A 22,755-nucleotide genomic window follows, 5' to 3' on the forward strand; every position below is an offset into this window, starting at 1 on the left:
CTTTTGCCTCAGCCTCCCACTGAAACCCTTCCCCAGAATGCCCTCCTAACTGGGCCCCTCATGCTAACTCAACCCTGACGTGCATCTGTCCTGCAGTTTACCTGCTGGTGTCCCAGCTCAGCTGAGCCTCAGGGTCCAAGACCCTCACACCCCTCTGGCGCCAGGCAGTGTCTACCACCCTACCATTGTGCTGTTGCTCAGGCCCTGTCCACTGACACTGGCTCATGATCTTCCCTTGGGAACATCCCTCCCTGACTGCTGGGCAGGCAGCTTGAGGCTGAACTGTGTGCCCCATGGGTGCCACCCTAGCCCAGCTGTGGGCTACCAGGCACAGGGCCAGGATGGAGTGGAAGGGCAGGGTCAGTGGTCCAGGCCAGGGCCGCGTCTGCACTGGCCACTCTCAGTGGCAGTGGCATGGGGGACAGATGGTATCCGAAGCATGTCTACGCCAGCTTGTGACCCTGGGCATCATACCAACTGCCACCTCTTCTTCCTCCCCCACCACATGTGCCTGCCTGGGGGCCTCTTGAGGCCACACGACCCAAGGGCCCAGCCTGCGCCTCTCCTCCTCTGTTACTGCTGCTTAACGACAAGGACACTGAGATGCTGCCCAGGTATCCAAAACAAGCAGGAACACCGGTCAACCTGCTGCAGTCCAGTGCCCCCTCGGGGCAGACACGGAGGCTCAGGAAGGATACAGTTCCCGGGCTCTACACCCCACCCCAAGCACTTAGCCAGCTCACTTCGCCCTTCTGAGTCCTGATGGCACTGCTACTAGTGCAGTGTCACCCCAGGGAGCCCGAGCTAGGCCACTGCTGCTGCCCCAGACGTGTGTAAGCTTCCGGAAGCCAACCCAAGTCACCTGCATTCCAACAAGGGTACCAATCACATCCCCACCTCTGAGAGTCACCGATGTCCTTGCTCCAGGGCTGGGGCCAATGTCCCCAGTACAGAAGACCCAGGCAAGCTCAGCAAGGATGGAGCATCAGTGGGAAGCAGTTGCCGGGCCTCAAAGACTTCCAAAATGACCAGGTATGTGGGGAAGTACTCCCAAAGGTCCAGGAGTGGATGCCTGCCTGGATGGCCCGTGGTCCCAAGCATCCTCTACCCTAAGCACAAGGAGGCCAAGCCCTGCAACCCAAGGCTCCATTCGTGGGCTGGCTCACCCAACTACCATCTCACTCTGCAGGGCTGCAGCTGCATTTCTCCCAGCCCCCAGCGGTGGGACCTGTGGCTTCCCACGTGTGTACAAGGCCTGGAAGTGACAGCAGGCAGAAGGGACACACATGAACACCTGGTGCTGCTCAGATGCCTGGCAGGGTGGGGGGAGCATCTAGGGTGGGCAATGCTGGTTGTCATGTTGCATCCAGCCTGTGAGGTCAGCCACATCTTGGCCCCACCTGAGCCCTTCAAAAACATCCTTGGTGGATCTTGGACCACAGCATGAGGAGATGCTGCCACCACCACCTACATTTCTCACACAGGTGACCTGTCCAAGTCTCGAGGCCCAGCTGCAGTTCCCGTGATGATCTCCCCATGCTGCACCAGAGGTGTGGGAAGCCATCAGCTGCTCACGTCTGAGCTCCAACCTGGCTTCAAACCTCACCATCACAGTTTGGCTCTAAAACGTCCCCCAAAGCTGCGCATGCTCAGAGACAACTATGAAGATGATTGGGTTGGAACCCTGTGCTCAGCACTGGACTCACTGTGGGTGGACTTGGGGCTGACTGTGCTGGGATCTGGGGCATGGGGAGAGGGGATGACCAGAAGAATCTGATTCTGGTCCCCCACCCTTCTTTCTGCTTTCCAGCTGCCATGGGCTGCGAACCTTCTCCTCTGCCAGCCCCTCGGCCCTGCTGCTTCTGGGTGGAGCCGGGGACTGAAAGTGGGTGCTGAGTTGAACCCCTCTTCCTTTAAGAAGTGGGTGTTGGAGTTGGGGTAGAGGCACACACCTGAAATGCAAGAAGCTAGACAGGAGGACTGCTGAGAGTTCAAGGCCAGACTGGGCCACATAGCAAGACCCTGTCTCCAAAAACAGAACTGCAAAGGGCTGGGCCCCCAATAGCTGGGTCTGCCTGTGGCCTTGGTGCTGTGAAGTATTCTCTGGGAGTGCCAGTGTGGGTGCAGCCAGAAGGCACAGGTTGCTATGGCATCCCTTGTCCTCATCCACCAGGCTACAGGACACCCACCCCAACCCAGCAATGGGGAAACTGAGATGCAGAGCAGGTGAGGCAATTTGCTGAGAGGCCGAGAGGACATGACAGCACTGGGCCACGTGTGGCCTCCCTGACCCTGTACCCTCAGAGGCCACAGTCACTGCTGCCCCAGGCACAGGAAGGAGTCAGGCAAAGTTGGCACAAAGCACACATGGGCCAGGTGTGTGCACCAAGGGTGGAGCCTCAAAGCCATTGCTTCTTGCTGTGAGCTGTGCCAAGCAGAGCTGCCAGGCCCAAGGGATGCCTGCAGGATGCACTGGGTGCAGGAGAAACGCCTAACCACCATCTGTCCCCTCCTGCTCGCCACCTCCTGCCCAGCTGGCTTCAAAGGGCAAGAAGCACTTCCTGTGCCCTCACCATTCAGGGATCCTCATATAACCCCACAGGTAGGGAAACTGAGGCTCTGACATTAAGACCCTCATTTGGGAGCATCAGGTGTAGAAGTAGGTCCTTCCACCATGTTCTCCGTAGTGAGGCCCTGGCTGCTGAAGCGGCCGAGTCTCAGTGGAGTGCATGGGCCAGAGGGTGACCTGGAGCCACCTGGCCCCTACAGGCAATGCCCACGCCTGCCTTGGCACTGCACCATGATGGCGCTGGTGACCCCTCCCTGAGATCTCCCACCATACTTACACATGCTGCAGCTGGCAGCAAGCAGCTTGTAGGCATCTTTCAGCACCCACATAGCATGGCTCTTATAGCCACTTTCTGGATGAGGACATGGAGGCCAGGGGTGCAGGGAGCTGGCCAAGGCTGCTGGGTACTGTCTGTCTGGGCCCAGGCCTCTCTGGGTCCACAACCTCCCAGCCTGCAGCCTCTGTTCTCACACTAATTATTTTCCACTCCTCTCCAATAAGCAGAATTCGCCATCTGCCACAGGCCCTGCCATGGCAGTGGCCGGCTCCTGGGATCGGCCTGGCCTCTGCTTCCTACTGCTTGCTCTGGAGGGTGGTGGCTGTGGGGGGAGTGGGGGGAGGCAGGCACCAGGCCCCAGCCTTCCTGTTCCTCCTCCAAGCCGGTTCTGTCCTGGGCTAGTGCAGTGCAGTCCCCCAGGCCCCAGCCTGGCTGGGTTTTGTTTCTGAGTTTCTTCTCTCGGAGACCATTTATCTTCCTGTGTATCCTGGAGCACTGGGCAGTGGGAATGGGCTGGCTCTACTGGCCATGACCACAGAGGGAAGGGAACCAAACCAAGGTGTTGATCTTCCTCCTTGCCCTGCAGCCTGCCACACCCCTTGGGACCCTCCAAAGCCTGGACCGAGAGGCCATCTATGAGCCTGCCCAGAATGGGAAACTCCTGGGGGGACCTTGGTTCTGTAGCTGGGGAGTTCGTTACCTCATCAGCAAGACGGGTGCTGAGACACCTCCCCGCCTCTGCCACGAGGTGGCACGGAGAAAGGAGAGCACGTGGAACCCCAGTATGGCTCCCATACTGCTGAGCTCATTCTAGGTAGGCCAATGAGCTAAGAACCCCTCCCCAGGATCCTCATGCTGGCATCTGATTCTGGGTGCCCCACTAGGGACCCCTGCCCGGCTAGACCCTGAACACCTGGAGAGGCCAGGGGCCTGCACAGGCTGGCATCTCACTGACCACCCCTGCCCTGGCAGCGCTGCTCCCAAGGCTGCTCAGCCCAGCTGCACCCCGTAGTGGCCCAAAGCTCTGAGATACCCCCACCTTGGGAGGAGTCAGCGCCTCTAGTCAGGGCCCAGCAAGGCTGTTAAAATATGCTAAATGGTCACAGCTGGGCTGACACCTCTGGGCCTCACTCGCTGGCACCTGCGTTCTCCTTGGCCCAGCTGTGCCTAGTCCATACTGCTCCAAGAACAGGCTGTGTGGCCTGGGAGCCCCCGTGGCACAGCCATCTAGGGCACTGGCCTGCTGCTCAGGCTATCATGTTTCCCATCACCATGCCCTGGGCACCTTGGAAGCAGGCAAGGATCGAGTGGCTGTGTAACACGAGCTGGTTCCTGGGCAGGAGGTGGGCAGGGCTCTGCGTCCTGCCCACCAAGGCCAGGGCCCCTGACCACCATGGAACACATGGGCAGAGATAGCATCTGTCACCACGTTCAACAGAGTTCTCACACCACAGCGCAGGATGAGCTGCTGTGAGCCCTGCACAGAGCCCTGCCTGTGCCCAAGAAACCAGGGCAGGACTTCCCCCAGCTCAGATCACAAGGTCAAGGATTGCAGGGCCCCAAGTCAGGGTCATTGCCTTCAGATGCTGCCTGAGCCTCCCCTTCTTCAGCTGAAACCCTGTGACCATGCCAGCCTCCAGAAGCAGCACACAGGAGGCCCCTGGTGAGGAGGGTGAGCAGCCCTGGGTCCCCAGACCACAACACCAAAGCTTCCCAGGATAGGCACTGGCACTTCCAGTGTATAAGATGCGATGGTGGGTTCTGCATAACCCCTTATCATAATGCTACCCGAGGATGCACTGGGCTGCAGCTGTAGAGTACAGAAGGTGGATGGTGGCATGGAGGGGCTGCCTGGGGCCTCAGTATCCCGTACTTGGTTTTAACTAAGCCAAGCCCTTCTCCAAAGCACACACCCAGGCCCGAGCACCTCTGACAGGAAATGCCCAACCTGGCACAGCCTGCTCTCTCTGTACCCTAGCATGTCTGCCTGTGCCCTGGTAGCCAGCCTGCTCAGGGTGCCACCGAGTAGTCTGCTCAGTGCCAGCTGCCTGGAGCCAGCATGGGGGGCAGCCAGGGGCTCACTGGGCCAGCTAGGCCCATGTTCTGCAAGGTTCTGCCACGCCTGCCTCTGCCTAGGCCTGGGAACCAAGGGCCGGGACAAGGTCAAACTGGACAGGGTCACGATGGGGAGCTCCATGCAGCACCCGGGGCCAGCCCTTAGCTCCAGGGGATTGGCTGTGCAGGAGCAGGGCCCCAGCCTGCTGACACCTGACACACAGCAAACTGTGTCCCCTCCCCAACCCACTCACCCCAGAGAGTAGCCATCCCATCACTAGGGAGGCCACTGCCTCCTGCCTGCTCTCAGGGTGTGGTGGAGGTGGATTTGGGGCCTGACTGGCACCATGCTGCCACTTAGCAAGGGTGCAGTGGGGCGGTGATAGGCATTTGGCAACCCCAATGCCCACAGCAGGAAGGGACAGCCTTTCATAGACCCACCAGCCTGCAACAGACCTCTCAGCAGAAGGGCCAGTGCCACCCGCCAGCGCCCAGCAGAGCAGGTGAGGTGCTAATGGGATGCCCGCGGGGCTGTCAGCCTGACAAGGTCCTGCCAGGCAGAGAGTGGCACCTGGTCACCTCGGGGCTTGGGCACAGTGTGATGGGCTCTGGAGCCAGGATGATCTGCGTCATGGCTCGTGCCGGCTTCTCCACCAGTGGTGCCTGCTGTGGCTATAAATACCTCTGCCATCTCCGGAGGTGACCTAGAATCCCAGCTCCGAGGCCTCCAGGGCCCCTCAGCCTGGTTCTGACAGCACCCACCTGACAAGGGCTTTGGCTATGCCAGCCCCACTGTCCACGTGGCCTTGGCTGGGACTGGGGACTGCTCCCCACCACCCTATACTGCCTGCATGGCCTCCAGTCCACTCTCTGCAGCTCCCCCAAGTGATGGTTCCTGGACTCCAGCCCCTGTGCCCACTGTCTCCTTGGTGCCAGGCTCCCTGGAGCCCCCAGCACTGTCACCCCTCCACTGGCAGCCACTCTGCACAGCATGGGAGCATGGCTCCTTGCAGTTGTGGCTCAAAGGTATGAAGACCCCCAGCCCACCTGGGGTCTGGGCTCTGAGGGGGTAGAAGGCAGGAGGCAGCTCCAGGGAGGCCTGGTGTAATATGGGCAGACATAGCTGGAGCCTGGCTCCATCTGCTCCCACTGCCCAGCAACAGAGCCTGCTACCTGCCAGGCTGGGCACAGTGACCAGAGAAGGTGGCTGAGAGAGACTGACTACGTCCAGAAGGAACAAGGACTGTGAGGTAAGGGAGCCAAGCCCTGGACACCAGAGGCTGAGGGCGGTGATTGAGACCAGCACAGGCAACAAAAGTAAGACCCCATTATGCTGGCACACCTCCACCCATCACCCCAGCACTCAGGAGACTGAGGCAGGGGACTGCTGTGAGTCCTAGGCCAGCCCAGGCTACACAGTGAAACCCTGACTCAAAAATGGAGACAGACAGACAGACAGGGGGAAGGCAGCAGACACCCAGATTGTCACACATAACACTGTGATACCTGGCCCAGTGCTGGCAAGCGGGAGTCCCCTCAGAGCCTAAAGAGGGAGGAGTGGGCAAGCGCAGAGTTGCCCAGCTTGGGAGGACATGGTGGGCAGATGGACAGCACCCAGGAGCAGGGGTGGGGCAGTGCAGGAACTGCAAGGGCAGGGGGCGAGGATGGAGGGACGTAGGAGGCCCAGACCAAGATCCAGCCAGCAGCACCAGGACCGGTGGGAACAGGAATGTCCAGGGCAAGCCCAGCTCATGGGGCAGCATCCAGCAGGCACGCAAGACAGATCAACCCTTCAGGAAGGCCTTATGCATAGAGACTGGGGCTGCCTGCCTAACCCCAAAGTGACACATTCCCCAGGACACACAGTTAGGCCACTCCTGGTCTCAGTTGAACCCAGGTCCTTTGAGGTACTCACAACTGAGGGTCTTTGCAGTATGCTGAGAGTGAGGCATTTCCCAAGTGTCCTGAAGGCTTGTCTTTAGATGTGCCCTGAAGACTCACGTGCTCACAGGTGGGGCTTTCAGAGCTGCTGGACCCAGGGAGTAATACTGGGGTTAAGGTATATGGAAGCCAGGTTGGTTTAGCACAGTTCTGGGTGTGGATGATGAAAGGCACACCCTGGGTATGGGTAGCACCAATCCATCAGCCTGCAGGCTGGATGGTACGTAAGGGCCACAGGACAGGCTGCTGTTGGCCTCCTGCCAGCCCTACCATCAACTGTCTCCTCTGTGATGCCCCTCTGCCCACCACCTGCCTTGGAGCCAGCTGACTGAAACCCCTACGAACTATGAGTTAAAATAAACCTTTCCTTCTCTTGAGTGTTGGGTATTTTGTTATTGTAATGAGAAGTAACTAAGTTGGTCAGTTCATCTCCTCTTCTACAACCAAGCCCAGACCATCAGTACAGCTGTACACAGGGAGGCTCAACTCAGGACCAGTATAAATCCCATACATGAAGGGGACCGAGGAGTGATCTCCACCCGCCAGCCAGTCAGCCACCTGTCCATCTATCCGTCCACATACCCATCTGTCATCCAACCACAGGTCCACATATCCACTATCCATATACCGATCCACATACCCAGCCATCACCCATGCATCCATGCATCCATGCATCCACCTGTCCATCTGTCCATCCATGCATCCATCCATCTGTCCATCCACCCATCCATCATCCATCCATCTACATATCCATCTATTTGTCCATCCACATATCCAACCATCTACCCACCTGTCCGTCCACATAGCCATCCATCATCCATTCATCCATCCACCCAGCCACCCTGCTGTCCACCCACTCCCCTCCCTCTCTGTTTCCTGTCACCTGAACACCCAACACCCTGCAAAGCTCTCTGTCACACTGGGCTCCTCACCTGTGGGATCTGCCCTCATCACCTCCTTCCAACCATGCTGCCCTTCTTTTTGTCCCTTCAACAAGCCCAGTGTACCTGATATTAGATCCTCGGCCCATCACGAGGCTCATCCCAGCTTTATCTCCCATTTATACCTCTATACTAGAGGACAAGCATGAAGAGGGAGGCAGGTTTCTGGGCCCAGATCTTACCAAGAGGTAGAGGGTCTGGGGAGGGGATGGTGGGGGTGAGGGTTCAAGTCCCCGAAGCGCTTGCTGAGCAGCCCTGCTGGGGCCTCGGCAGGACGCATGAGATCACGTCTGGAAAGAGCAGGATTAATTATGCATCAATGAGTTTATTTATCAGCATGTCTACTGACTGCAGGGACAGAGTGGGAAATGCCAGGCTCAGGGTCAGAGGACCTGAGCTGAAAGCCCTAGGTTGCCTCCTGTGAGGGCAAGCTACAGCCCTGGGCCCAGCCCCACAGCACATGCATGCACACCAGACCCCCTGCTACAGCTGGAGAAGCTGAGGGTGGCAGCTTGCAATGGCTCTAGGCTAGCCTAGATACCGTTCCTAGGACAGTGGCACCCAGAGCCAGCTGCCCACTGTACCCCCAAAGCAGGGAGACCAGCAACCCCCTCTTCACATCGTCAGGCTCCCCAACCATGAGGGCTCTGTGGGGCCAACAGCTGCCACACTAGGCCAGGTACCGGTGACCAGCAGCCTCCTGGCATGGTTCCCACCTGGGAAGGCCAACCCCTACTCTCAGCCTGACAGTGCCCTCCACACTCAAGGTAGCAGCCTGGTCATCACCCAATCCTGTGTGACAACAACCAAGCAGCAGAGACTGCCATGCAGGGTGAGATGGAAATGAAGGATGAGGAGAAATGCCCCCCCTCCAGGCCAGAGCTGCCATGAGGCTGGCCCTTCCTGGGGCCCCTGCCTGTGGGAGAGAAGGGATGTTCTCCTCCATGGTGTGATAGGCCCATTCGGCCAGTGGCCCCTCACCTGGCTCAGCCTGGGGACCAGGACAGCGGGGAGGATGCTGGCAAGCCCAGCCATTAAGCAGGCCAAGCCCTGGGGAAGTGCTGCCTGCTGGCTGAATCATCTGGAGGGTGAGGAGGTCAGGCTGGGCTGGGCTAAATGGGGAGCAGACCTGCTAGGAGAAAGGGTGGGGCCACAGCAGATGTGCCTATGTGGGGCTCCTGGCTGGGCCATGTGTTCCCTGCCCTGGCCACACAGAAGCCCCATTGATGCTGCCCCCACCCGCCCCTCCTGCTCCCAGCTGACTGCCCGCTGTTGCTGCCCAGGCACGCAAGGCACGCCAGGCCTGGCACTGTGGGTCACATGTTCTGCGCAGGCGAGGCCAGGCCTGGAGGGATGGCATGGGGTCTGCAGGGTAGCCTGGTGCTCCCAGATGGCATGGCCCCCAGGAGCCAGGGCCATTGCCTCCCACTCTCATCCCGTCCCTCCCAGCAGCACTGCTGACATAGGGCTAGGCGGGCAGACTGAGTTGGCTATGCTGTGCAGTCCCACGGGGCTGTGGCCCGATCTCCAGCTGCCACACTCCTCCGCCGGGTGATCACCAAGATCAGACATGGTCCTCCAGCAGGGCTTCTGCTCCCCGATGCTGCCCCCGGTCATGCACTCTGTGCCCTTTCAGGATGCCGGCAGGACAAGTGTAGAAAAGGCCAGGCTGAGTCTGGTCCTGGCTGGATAACCCTAAACAAAGCACAGGCCATAGCTGGGTGACCATGTGCCTGCAGTGTGGGCGGAACAGGCAGTCACCAAGGAGGGTGCAGCCAATGCCGTGGACTGCCTGAGGCTGCAGGTCCACCAGGAAGGTTGGGGCTGGGCCACTCCACTGATGGGGCTGCTCTTGTATCCCAGCCTGGGGCGGGGTCCCAGTGGTGCCACTGCTGGCTCCATACAGGCTGTGGCTTCAGCTGACTCTAATGCCAAGGCAGCTGGAGGACAACTAGTCTCCTCCCAGGGTGCAGGGCGCTGCTGTCCTATGCTCCTGCATGCACTATGCCAGGTACCTGCAGGCCTCGTTTTCCCTGCATGGGCTGGTCAAGCGCTGCTCTATGCAGAAAACACTCCCTGTCCACCATGCAGGAACTCTGCAGCCCTCCTGGGAGTGGCCCCATACCACCTCCTCCAGGAGGCCAACCCAGCTGTCCCTTTGCTTCAGGATCCCCAGCAGCCCGGCAGTGGGCAGAGGGCAGGCTTGTCCACGCTTCATCTCTGGGTCCCTACTACCTGGCACAGCGCCTGACATCAAGCAGCTGCTCAAGAGCTGCCACACCAGGCCCAGCTTGCTCCTTGCTCTCAGATCCAGCTGCTGGCACTCTGGCCTAAGACTGAGTAGCTGCAGGAAGCAGGATGAGGCGGGCGGGGCCTCTGGAAACAGCCCTGTTCTGTGAGCCCAGCCCCACCCACAGTCAGAGGGGACTATGGGGTGTGCAACTTTCTCCCCAGCTCCTAGTGCAGAATGCAGGGGTGGAAGAGGGGAGCGGTGGCAAGAAGGAGGCACCAGAACTAGGGGAGCAGGCCATGGCAGCTGCTGTCTGCTGTGGGCAAGATGTCTGAGGAACATGCACTCCTCACTGCAGGAGGCCGCCCAGCCAACACAGGAGGGTGGACCACCTTGCAGATGTGAGTGGCACAGGTGCCAGAACCCTCCTGACCTCCCCACTGCCAGACCCTGGCCCTGGACCCAGCCCACTGCCTCTCCCAGGGGGCCTGGGTCCTCCGGAGCCAGTGCCATCACCACGACATCGACAGCAATGGGGCACAAGGGCGTTGGCTACACAGCCTGGGGCAGCAGGAGGTCTGTCCCAGACACACTCAGCCTTTGCCCACCACACCCGTCACTCCCGGAATGGCCGGCTCTGTGCCCCGTGGCAGCCTTGGGCACTCAGCAGCCTGGTCACTGAGGGAGGAAAGCACCCAGCCACAGAGGCCTGCAACACAGCACTAAGGTGCCTGGCATGTTCCTGGCAGGGCTATGCCTGCGGCCTCCAAGGGAAGCCACCCAGAGACAGCAGTGCTGCCCTATCCACTAGGCCCATCCTGGCCCATCAGTAGCTGCAGGCCAGCTGGGGGCAGGGCTGCACCTGCAGGCCTCCTTCCTTCCCTGGGCCACCCTTTCTGCACCCTGCCCTTTACACACAGGGCTGTGCCGGTCCTGGGCCAGCAGGGACTCCAGAGGGCTAGAGGGCTATGTGGGCACCAAGAGGTCTCCCAGATGTCACCCTACCCGTTATCCCTGCCTGAAGGGTCAGTGGCCATCCCATGCCCACACAAAAAGGCAAAGACCCTGGGTCTTGTCTCCTCACATCACATCCTCCACACAGCACTGCTGCCTCTGTCCCACAGGCTGCTGGCACCCCACACACTGTGATTACGACACCGTACCCCACAGCTTGTGCTGCTGCTGCCAGCTGAGCAGGGCTGCAGATGGGCCCCAGGGAACCACATGCCCCAAGGACACACAGCCTAGGGGAAGCCACATTCCCATCTCCCAGGGGCCTGGGTCCAGCAGGCCGCTGAGCTGACCCCATTTCCTGCCTCCCAGTCTACACCCAGTGCTGTCTACAGACAGTCAATGGTGGCTCTGTTTCCAGGCCTCCTGAGAGGGCAGAGGAGGGACAGTCTGGGGACCGGAGACCTTGCCCCACGTACCAGCAAGTGGAGAGCAGGCAGCCCATGGAGCCCTATGCCCCCACTCACCCATTGCTTCTGCAACTCTGTGGAGTCGCTGTCACCACGCTGACACCTTCACAAACACCTCCTTGCCTCGGAGCATAGCCAGGCCAAGGTGACTCAGTCAGGGAAACCCCAGCAAGAGCTCCCACTGCAGGGATGGCGCCGCTGACACCTCCAGGTGGGTGCGGGCGGTCAGCCCCTCCCTCTGTGTGCAGAGATCGAGAGGAACACCAGGCTCCTCATTCAGCTCCTCTCCAGGAGGGAGCTGGGCTAGGCACCTGGTGGCCTACCATGGGCTTGTCCTTCCATCTGGCACAGCAGTGGGGAGGGACCACTGTCCACTCCCGCCTGGTAACAGGCCCCCCATCCTCTGGGTTGCTGCTAGGAAGAGCCTGGGTACCCTCAGGGACTCAGGATGGGGCCAGGAACAGCCTGCCTTGCTCCAACCCGGCCCGCCTGACCTGACCTGCCATCACCTGTGGCCCAGGATCCGAGACAGGTAGGTGGAGCAGGCTGCAGGTCCAAGCCTCACAGCAGCAGGATGTCCTGTCTCTAGAGAAACAAACATGTTCCACAAACTAGCCAGACCGGTTGGGGCTTAGGGCCACCACCTTGCTGCCACCTGTGTGAAGAGGCAGAGGTCACTCTTTTTGTGAAATGGGGACTGTACTGCCTTGGAGACAGCTTCTCTCGGCCCTGCGCCACCAGCCCTTCTAGCCTGGCATTGGTGCAGGCAATGCCACCCTCCACAGCAGAAGAAAGGGAAGCGAGGGACGTTCTCAGCAAGCACTTCTGAGGGCAAGGGTGAGGATGCCCAGGCCCAGCCTCCAGAGGCAGAATGACAAGGTCACTTGGGGGCAGCGAGGATTGGGCCACAGTGCAATAAGGGGAAGAGGCTTCCCAGAGAATACAGGGGAGCTCCAGGCTGCCCCCAGAACAGGTTCTAGCAGGCTCCCTGGCCAGCAGGGAAAAGCAGCTGGAGAGGCCAGCCACAGTGAGGCCATAGTGCTGCCTAGGCAGGTACAGAGTTCTCCACCAAGCTCAGGTTCCCCTCCCACCCCAGCTCTGAAGCAGGCCTCGGCTGCTGTCCTGCTCTGGGCTCCTGGGCAGGGGCACGGGTAGTGAGAGAACTGTCTCCCACTGTCAGGCTGAAAGAAGATGGGAAGCATGTGACCACTCACGTCTCAGGGGTTTACTTAAATGTCTTTCAAACAAACAGCCTGAATGGATTTTTCCCACCCTCCATCCCCACTGGGCCAGCTGCTCAATGGAGAGCGGCAGCTCAAAGGGCTGAGGCTCAGCTTGCTGGGGCTGCTGGGAATGGGTCTCGGACACAAAGGCCAACCTCGGCTGAAGGGAGTGCAGGGAGGAGGCCTCTGGTCTAGGCAGCTCAGACTCCAGCCTCTGGGGTCCCGGCCCCGCCAGCCTCCCTCTCACTGCCCCAGGCTGGGTCCACAGTCTTCCAGGGCAGCACAAGTTGCTTAGGAAACCGCGCAGGGTCCCAGAGTGGGGAGACATGCAACTCCACGGAAGATCAGAAGGGCATGGGAAAGCTAGAGCCCAAGCCTCCAGATCCCTAAAATCCTACAGAGGACCCCAGCCCAGAGAGGCCCATGGCTGGGCCAGGGTCACACAGCATTGTGTCTCTGCCCACTCTGAGCCCTCATAGCTTTCTTCAGTCAACCATTACCTCCTGAGCACCCCTACCTGTCTGGACATGGGAACAGGTGCAGGCACCTTGTGACACCCAGATAGACTGATGCTGCCCCAGAGCCCTGCAAACTTGGGGGCTGACATGCCCACCATTTCTTCTCCTGGGCCTCACACCCCCGGAATAGAAGGGCAGGAGGAAGCACATGAAATGGGGTGGGGAGACAGTAAGCAGCAGGCAGCAGGCAGGCGAGGAGGACAAAGGTCACCCTGGGAAGATGAAGGTCACCTGGGGAGGAGCCACTTCTTATTTCTAGCAGGGCACAGTGCTCTGTGCCTAGGGTCCCAGGACCAGACAGGTCTACAACTGTTTTTTCTCTTTTTATTGCAAAATTATATTCTCTTTGGGAAATAGCAACAAAAAGAAGCAAAACAGAAGCCACCAAGATTCAGGAAATTACTAACTCCGGGGTCCTCAAGCCTCTTTTCTCTCTGTCCAAACACGGGGCTGCTCTGTGCTCTCTGACTTGTAGAGTCTGAGTGCCAGTGCAAAACCTCCCAGATGGCGGACAAGGATTGCTTCCCTCCTCTCACTGTGAGTCAGACCCAAAGTGGGAGCAGGACTGGGCCAGCACCTGGTACAGCCTAGGCAGTGGCCGAACTTCACGTTCGGCATGGCGGGAATTCTGCCCCTGCCTGGTTCTCAGCCTCCTGAGATTCCCAGAAACAACAGTGCATACACTCGACCCTGCATGGAGCAGGTGGAATCCCCAAGGACTCCCAGCCCCTACCCAGGCCACAGCTCACCTGGGTGCCCTGTGAGACGATGCCAGCCTACAGTGGGGCACTCAGACTCTTGGGGTGCTGAAGTGCAGGGCACAGCACATTCTGCCTCACAACCATCGATACTCTGGCTGCTCGAAGTGCAGCCCAGGGACCAGCAGCCATGGCTCGCTGCTAGAAATGTGGCTCTGGACCCAGGAGGCCTCCTCTGGCACAGGCGAGGGCAAGTGCCCCAGTATCTAGGAGCCATGTCACCCTGACACCCACAATCCCAATTCTATAAGCGGAGACAGCAGTGGGGTGAAAGGACAGGGCTGACAACTGATACATCCAAGCACGGAGCCGGGGCAGCAGCCAGCCTGCACCTCCCCGTCAGGCTGCAGAGGGGTCAGGCCAGGCCGTACAGAATAGCTGTCCGGGCCTGCCAGCTGTGCTCCTGGCTGCATGGCCTGCCCTTTCTGGGGCCTGGCCAGTGTGGGGGTCCCACTCCTGAAGCCTGCGGGCTCTGTAGACACAGGAAGTGAGAGCCAGGGCTGAGGAACCAGGAGCCATGCTTGGGTTGAGCAATTTCTTTTTTTGCAGCCAGACCCAGTTCTGCTGCCTTTTGAGAGGTGGCAGAGAATAGCTGTGCTTGGCCCTCCGCGGCCGGCCTCTTTCAGCGTTCCAGTTGCTGCCATTTCCAATTATGACTTCAGAGGACTCCTATAATTTACGCATCCCAGGATGCACCATTCCAGCTGCTTTATGATGGGAGTTCATTACACCATTAAGGTTAAACTTTCATAAAGTACTGAGCAGGCAGTGGGCTGGGCGCCTGCCTTAGTTACCACTGCCGGAAGTGGCTGAATGGGGCTCACCTGAGGAAGGGAGGGGACAGGCCCTGAAAGAGCCAAGAAATGGAGAAGGCGGCCCCTCGCATGCCCAGGGCCCTGCCAGCCTGTGTATGAGTAGCACAGTGGGCAGGCAGGCAGGCAGCAGGGAGAATGATCAGGCAGCTTTCTGCAGCTGGCAGGGGGGCAGAGGGTTTATGCAGCCACCCTAGATGAGGCTGAGCTGCCTGCAGGGTCAGGGAAGAGTGAGGGCTGTGGGGGGGGGGGCTGGGCACAGCAGGCATAGCAGGCAGGGCTGCTTTGGGCTGGGACTCAATCCTCCATGTCCCCAACTCTGATGCCGTGTGGGAACCCACAGCCACCAGCTACAAACATAGATCCCACATCCTCCACAGGGCTCAGGCCCCACACCCTGCTCCACAGCCCATCCCAAGGTGCCAGCCGTGCTAAGCACAGAGCCAGGTGAGGCTGTCCCTGCTCCCTGAGCTACACCACCCTGCACATGAAGGGCTCAGAAAGCCACCCCAGGAAGTGTGTGTCCATGTGAGACTCACAGGGGCCGCCTGAGGACCTCTGCTAACCTCCCCATAGGCCCCACTGCATGCCCAAGATGGACATGCCAGGGATTTGGAACCATCCTGCTTGGCCCTATGGTCTGGCCCTAGTGCCAGGATGAGTCCCAGGCAGACCGAGCTCTTTTCAAGGGTACAAAACCAAAATAATCTCGAGAAAGTTCTGATTCAACAGAGGGGAGATAAGGGCAGCCGGTATCCACCCCACAGCCCTGGCCGGCCTTCTCCTCCCCATCCTGAAGCCTCTGGCCCCGTGACACTCTGGCTCCCAAAGGCCAGGGTTACCCCTCTCCAGCAGCAGCAGAGTGAATGCCTGCACGAGAGGCCTTGTGATGGCTCTGGGTCTGGCAGTGCCCTGGGCATTGCTGGGGGCACAGGCTAGCAACAGGGTGGCCCAAGGCAGCCGTGCACAGAAGGAGGCTCACGATGGACACTGGCTTCCTCTAAAGGCCTCAGGAGAGGAAAAGTCAAAGAGCGAGTCAGAAGGAAGAGGCGCCAAGGGAAGGAAAGGTAAACAGAAGAACCCAGAGCAGCTGGTGGCCGGCAGGCAGCATGGGCAGGCGGGGAGGTGTGAGCTGAGTGGCTACCATCGGTAGAGGAAGGAGGGGAGGGGTGCTGCAGGTTGGGACCCCGGGCAGGCTGGGAAAGGTCAGACTGACTGACAGCATAGCACCTGGTGGACTGAGTGACACTCTGGCACATGGTAGCACTCACAGGTGCGTCACCTCGGACCCCAGGGTGTCAAGGTCCACACGAGCCTAGTGTGGAAGCCCAGACACCGAGGCTTGGGAGGTCACAACCTGCACAAGTACAGTTGGCTTGACAAAGCTCTGTCCCCAGCCTCAGCCTATATCCAAAGTCCTGTGCTGTGCTGAACTTAGGGGTTGGGGTGACCCAGAAGCAGGTGGCCAAGGCACACTGGGGCAGGTGGCATCAGCAGAAGGCCCAGCGCTGCCCCAAGACAGGTGGCAGCACAAAGGGGCATCGGCTGAGGGGTGGGGTGTGCTGTGCAGGGCGAGCCTGGGGCAAGCCTGGTGTAACCCACCCGCAGGAGGCGGATACGGGAAGAGTGAAGCAATTTCACCTAACGGCAAACTCCCAGGAGCTGTGCCAGTGGCCGCGCCCCAGCCACGAGTCCCGGGTCCTGTCCTCTCCCTGGGTTGGGCCAGGAAGGGCCCTGTGGCACACTTCCCCTCCCAGGCTGGCAAGGCACGGAGGCTGAACTGGGAGAGCTGGAGAGCACAGAGGATTCCCAGCCGACACCCTGGGAACTGTGCCCCACGGCTACGGCAGTCTCCATGCTTTCCAGACAAACTCACTGTCCTCCTCCTGGGCTCCAGAGCCAAGCCAAGAGAGCTTCGGGGTGGGGAGTCTGGCGGCCACAGAGCAAGGCCTCCTTCCTCGACCTAGTTAGCCTGAGCATGGGAGCGAGGAGGAGGCCCAGCAGGAGGGGTGGCCAGGACCGCCATCGCCCCCCACTCTTATCCTCCATAGCCAGCCCTCGGGGTCAGGGGCACGTTGGTGGCAGCTAGCAAGCCACGGCATCCTCTTAAGCCCTTGGGATGGCCCAAAAGGGGTGCAGAGTCCTGGGCTAGGGAGCATGCCAGCTCGTGAAGCCTCAGTCAGCAGAACATCCACCCCAAGTCCCCCTATCCCAAACCTGAGGGCAGTGGGACAAGAAAGGAGGACAAGAGTCCTGCTGCGACACACAGGGGAGGCTGAGGCAGGGCCAGGGACCCTCACACACCAGCACCTCCACCCACAGAGCTCAGCCTGGCGTGCGCGTCCCCCACATGGCACAGACGAGACAGGGTGCACTTTGGCCAACCTGAAAATGTGCTAAGGACAGAGGAGGGGTCCAGGCAAGGGCTAGATGTGCATCTCGGAACCAGGGCTGCCAGGCTCTATACCCTAGCCCTCTGTGCAAGGACCCTGGAGGGCAGGGAGGACATGAGTGCGGCCTCGGGGTGCCAGCATCCATTTCACCATGGTTTCTCTCACCTTAGGGAGGCCAGTGCCCCACAGACACAACCCTAGAGATTGGGAAGCACAGCGAAGGCCCTAGAGGAGGCGGGCTTGCCCAGGCCCCCCTTGAGGGGAGGGGAACAAGATGCTAAAATGAGCCCCTGACTCTCTTGCCTGGCCACAGTGCAACCTTGGACAGGTGACACAGCCTCTCTGAGCCTCCTGCAGGATGGAGATGGAGGGACAGGGAGTGGAGGGGGGCACAAGAGCCTCAGCTACAGCTGGAAACTGCTGCTCTTGCTTTTGTTTTATAGCCAACCAAAGCCTCCTGCAGACACCCCAGTGCCCTCCCTCACCCCAAACCCAGCAGCAGGCAAAGGCCAAGTGCAGTGCCCTGTGCCTGGGGGAGTGGCCGGCCACAGAACCCGTTCCCTACTCAGTCAAGCACCAGGCCGCCAGCAGCCCCAGGTATGGCTGGGGACCCATGTGAAAGGCATCAAAAGCAGAGTGACCTCAAGGAAGGCCAGGAGCCCCCATCGTAAATTAACTAAACAGCTCTGAGGAAGACTGATGGGGGCACCTGTCCTGACTCGGCTCACTCAGTGGGGGCCCAGCCTCACTGCAGGTTGGGGGGAGCCCCAAATCCCAAGGAAGACAGGCCCCATCTCCTGCCGTCGGACTCTGAGTGCTGGGGAAGGCGTTTGCTGAAAAGGCTTTGATGAAACTTCCCAGAATAGCAGCTTCTGCCTGGGCTATTTCCAGAGGCGATTTGATGAGGAACCCATCGGGCGCCTGGATGAGCGCTTGGGCACTGGAGCACTGATGGTCCTGGGGGTGAGAACTCTATGAAGGATACTGCAAACAGCCCTGTGGGGATGGAGGCCTGATGCCTGGAGCTGCAGGCCAGGAGTCACAGGAAATGCCCACAAGGCAGACACTGGGGCCAGCCTAGTACTAACCTGCAGGCCCCACCAGGATGCTTGGCCCTGGGTGCCCTCACACCTATCCCAGCCCAGGAAGTCTCCAAGGGTGTGTTTTCTAGGAACAACAAGCCCCAGGCCCCACAGCGGCAGCCCTGGGGAACCTTCTGCCCTGTCTTCCGGACTCCACCTGCACACTTGGGTGAGGCGCAGATGGTAAGCAGCACCTGCCTGGCTTCCTTGGGGCCACCCGAGTCTTTCCTGACCCACGTGGCTCAAGGTTGCTCTCTGGAAATTTCTGCATCTCCAGGTTCCAAAGCACTCAGGGCAGAACCCTGAAGTCAGGCCCTGCCACATCCACAGCCCCAGCCATCTATTACTGCCCCAGGGCAGGGTGCACAGGGCCTTTCCCCCTTGAGGTGGGCCAGGACACCCTCATGTGCTAACCCATGTGGACTGCAAGGCAGACTGTGGCTGCTGCGGACCAGTCTGAGGTCCTCCTTTCTGGAGAGGAGAGGGCCAAAGGTGCAGGAGTCACACTCAGGTAGTGTCTGGCGGTGCCATCCCTGTCCCAGGCAGCCTGTCCCCAGCTGACTTTGTGGAGAGGATTGGAGGCGGCGGGCGCCACAAGCCGCCCCCGGCAGCACCCAGATGGGCACCAGGAGCTGCACCCCCAGCCCGGCTCCTGGCCAAGGAAAACACAGAAAGCAAGCGGCTCTTCTGCCCCATCACTAAGCACCCACCCTACCGCCCTCCCTGCCGTCCCAGCCACATCCTCGGGCTCCTCATCCCTCCTGCCACCACCCTGAACCCTGTAACAGCCCCTCCTACAGCCAGCGACAACAGGCCAGACAGACACTAGAGCCCACAGAGCCCATACCCCACTCATTACATGCCCCTGCATCCCCCCCCCCTTCCGCTGTCCTCAGCCGCACCCGGCAAGCATCTCACAAAAAGCCCCCGGGTCCCCTCCCCATGGTCCCCTGGGACAGCTTGGCATAAGGGCTCCCCACCCATAGAGCTTCCTGGGTCCCCCAGCCACTTCCCGAGCCCAGACCAAGCCACGATGGGGAAGGAGAGGAACAATGAAGACAAACAGTGTCCATCTGCCCACGGGGAGGTAACCGCAGGCTCGGGTGTCTTGGCCTGCGGTCTAGAAGATCCATCTTCTGACCACACGCTTGCTGATGGTCCCCCAGTGCTGCTCGCCCAGCCAGCCGTGCCTGTGTAACGTAAAGCTGTTCACTCTGACCGAGTGCTGGACCAACAGGTGACTCTGTTAGAGGTCCCTGCCTGGCCAGAAACAGGGTAGGGGCAATTTCTGCTAACCCAGCTCTCCTGGCCCTGGCCAGCATCTCCAGCCGGAGATGCCTGCTTTCCTGGCACCTCTCAAGCTGGGCAGCCAGGCATCATGATTTATGGGGCGCCAGGGAAGGAAGGGCTGCCAAGAGCTGAGGAAGCAAATTTTGAACGAACCCAAAGAAAACAGGCACGGTTCTGAGGACCGGAGCAGCAGAACCTCAGCTCCAGGGCAGCTGGCTCGATGCTGCCTGCACGCCCCCTCCTCGACTGGGACCTCAAAAGCAGCATCTGCGCAGTGCCAAGGGCAGCCCCCACGCCAGCTCCCTCACCCCAAGCCCAGGGACTGGGAACAAAGCTCCGCTCTGCTTTGGGGGAGCAGAGGCTCCACCTGCAGTCTGGCTCTGCTGTGCTGTCCCAGCATCCCAAGCAGATGGCACGGGGTGGCTGCAAAGGACTCCGGGAGGCCCAAACCATACAGCTGAGCCAGGATCTGTAGACCCAGGTAGAGGCGCGGAGGGCGAGCCGAGAGGACAGGATCCTAACTATTCACAGTGGCAGGCGGAAGGTATCATCCTTACAGGACTCCACCAGAAGAACAGGGTGCTGTGGCCTGGGACACCTCAGGACCAGCCTGGGAACAGCCAAGGAAGCCCTCACCAGGCCCAGCAGTGTCCAGCGGCAGGTCCAGGGACAGATGCGTCCACTGCATGGAAAATCTGCCTGCCCTCAGGCCCAGCAGGGCCACATCCCCCATCTGGTCACAAGGCTCCAATCTGCAGCCCTGACAGAGAAGCACCCTCCTGCCTCAGGGAACAAAGGCGGATGTCCATTGGCATGTGCGACAGTGGAGGCCTACTGGCACTAACGCTCCACCTGGGGGTCTGTGCCCAAGGGCATGTGTCCTGAAGCACTGTCATACAACTGTCTGTCCTTGGAGCACCTCAAGCATGCCCATCACTCCCTCCCCCAAGGACTAGGGCATCAGCCACTGTCCTCACCACCCCCACCACCAGACTCAACTTCCCAAGTGGGACCGCCTTACCCCATCCCACTCCGAGGTGCCCTAACCCACTTCTTGTCCCTTGGGCCATAGTCCGGAAAACTGCTGTGTCTGCCCCACACCTTGCCAGAGAAGCTGGGGAAAAAGCATTACACACCCCAGCCACCGTCCCACATAGGTACCCTTGATCCACCAGCTAGATACCTCCCGACCCACTGAGGAAGAGAAGGTGTGTCTGCAGGCCTTGTCTCCGTGGCTATGGTCGAGCAGTCCTAGGGGGACCTGGGCCTGATTCCAGCTCAGGAGCTGACTCACAACATCAACAGAACCTACTTCCCGGACGGGGTGCCAGGGCCCAGGATTCCCTATGCCTGGCCCTGAACCTTCCGGCTTCCTTCCGCCCCATTGGATCCACACCTCCGCCCCCAGTGCTGCCTCTCTCCAGCCCTGGCTCTCTACCTGCCGGGAGTCCCTGACCTTTGTGCATCTCTTGCTGAGCATACTCCATCCCACCTTAGCTGTCTCTTCTCATTTCCTGGGGCCAGCAGTGCAGCTCTGAAAGGTAAACACAGGCGCTCAGGGTCACACAGCTAGGACTGGGACACAGTGATCTGTTCCCAAATGCACTACACAGAAGGCCAGCTTCAGGGAACGTGGCTGGACTCTGGGCACCCATCTTGGCAAAGCGGCACACACCTGCCCCTCTAGTCTCCAACCACCTCCATCTCAGCCCTTCCCAAACGCCGTCCCCACTGCGGCCATGCATGGGCCCTTGGACTCTTCCCTTCCCCCAGGGAAAGGCACAAGACCTGCAGTCCCCCCTCACCCGAACACTTCCTGAGGGTCTGGAAGTGCCCCTCTGTCAAGTAGGGCACCATATGACTGTGCACGCCACCTGCACCCGGAGCTTCCCAAAGGATGGTGAGGGCGGGTGTCATCCGAGCACACTCTTCCAACAGCTGCAGCCCCCAAACGGTCCCCTGAACCCACAGCTTTCCAAGCTTGGGGAAGAGCTCCGGCTCCCAGATGCCCTGGAGTGAAGCCACCGACTCAACCGGAAGGCAAGGCCAGACCCAGGGAGACACAGCAGGTGGCACACAGCCCTTGGGCCCGCTGATGCAGTCACCTCTTGGCATCTTCACCACTGTCATGCCCTGCACGTGGACAGACCACGAAACCCAGTTATCTCTTCCTCTGCCCACAGAGGGACAAACACAGGATGCCAGGGCAACGTGGTGGGGGAGGTCTGGAGTGACCCCAGGAACTCATGGGGGGGGGCGTTTCCTAGTGTCTCTTCACGGCCACTGTAAAGGGCGGCAATCTTCTCTGGGCTTGTGCCCTCTGTGTGTGTGCCCGGCAGGCACTGAAGCTGGGCCCTGACATCAAGGCCATGGTGGCCGAGTAGGCGTTTGCCTTCCCACCCGCCAGGGTCTGGGGCACCGATTCCCAGGACACTGCGCTTAGCCACAGCCGCATCTTGCAGTCCCGTTGAGGACCCTGCCGTGCGCACCGAGGACACGGGTTCCGCCAGCAGCCAGTACCACCACCCAGAATGGGCCAAGCGCAGGGCTAGCACACTCTGCGCACCCCGCGCCCGCGCCCCGGCGCATGGCACACGGCGCACGGTTTCTTCCTCCGCCGGCCAAGCGCTGGACCCGGGCTGCGCGCCACCTGCACCACCACAGCTGGGCACCACCGCGCCGCAACGCGCCCGCGGGAGAGAGGGTCCCAAGGGCCCGGCTAGGAAGACCGCGTACCCTGCCCGCCTGCCTGCGCCCCCGACCCGCGCAGACACTGCGGACCTCGCACCTGCGCGGCGCGTGGCGGCCCGGCCCTCGGCCACCCGCCCCGCCCAGCCCCGCGTGTCCCGGACCGCTGCCCACCGCCCGTGCTCACCTCCCGCGCGCCGCAGGGCCCTGCGCGCCCCAGCCGCGGCCGCCGCCGCCGCCGCCGCCGCCGCCGCCGCCGCCGCCGCCGCCTCCATCCCGGCGCCCCGGGCCCCGCTCCCCACGCCGCTTCCGCAGGGCGCCGGCGCCGCGCGAGGCCGCCCCCGCCCCCGGCGCGCTGCGTGCTTTACGTAAACCCACTCCGCCGCCAGCGGTGACCATGGCGACGGGCGCGGCAGCAGCGCCCCCTGGCGCCGGGGAGGGAGCGGCGCGCGAGGCCTTGGCGGGGGCGCGGCGGCGGGAGCGCGGAGGCCGCGGGAAGAGACGACCCTCAGCCGGCTCCTCCCCCGGCCCCCACGTGACCAGGTTCGGCGTGGGAG

The 22,755-nt window shown here is 60.8% G+C and overlaps 1 protein-coding gene across 4 annotated transcripts in view; it reads right to left on the reverse strand.

Moving 5' to 3' along the window:
- Nucleotides 1–22,497, reverse strand: part of Dagla (diacylglycerol lipase alpha) — a 42,439-nt gene extending 19,942 nt beyond the window's left edge. For 2 of the 4 annotated variants that reach the window (XM_063228224.1, XM_063228221.1), the window contains exon 1: nucleotides 22,386–22,497. The gene's annotated coding sequence lies outside the window, so the exon portion shown is untranslated. Of the gene's footprint in view, nucleotides 1–6,816; nucleotides 7,587–22,385 lie in introns of those variants that run through there. The other 2 variants (XM_063228225.1, XM_063228222.1) reach the window with 2 other exon arrangements.
- Nucleotides 22,498–22,755: the final 258 nt, after the last annotated feature.

Source organism: Cavia porcellus, unplaced genomic scaffold (genome assembly GCF_034190915.1).
Source record: "Cavia porcellus strain 051 isolate PalLab524CR breed Dunkin Hartley unplaced genomic scaffold, mCavPor4.1 scaffold_17, whole genome shotgun sequence".
Lineage (NCBI taxonomy): Eukaryota > Metazoa > Chordata > Mammalia > Rodentia > Caviidae > Cavia > Cavia porcellus.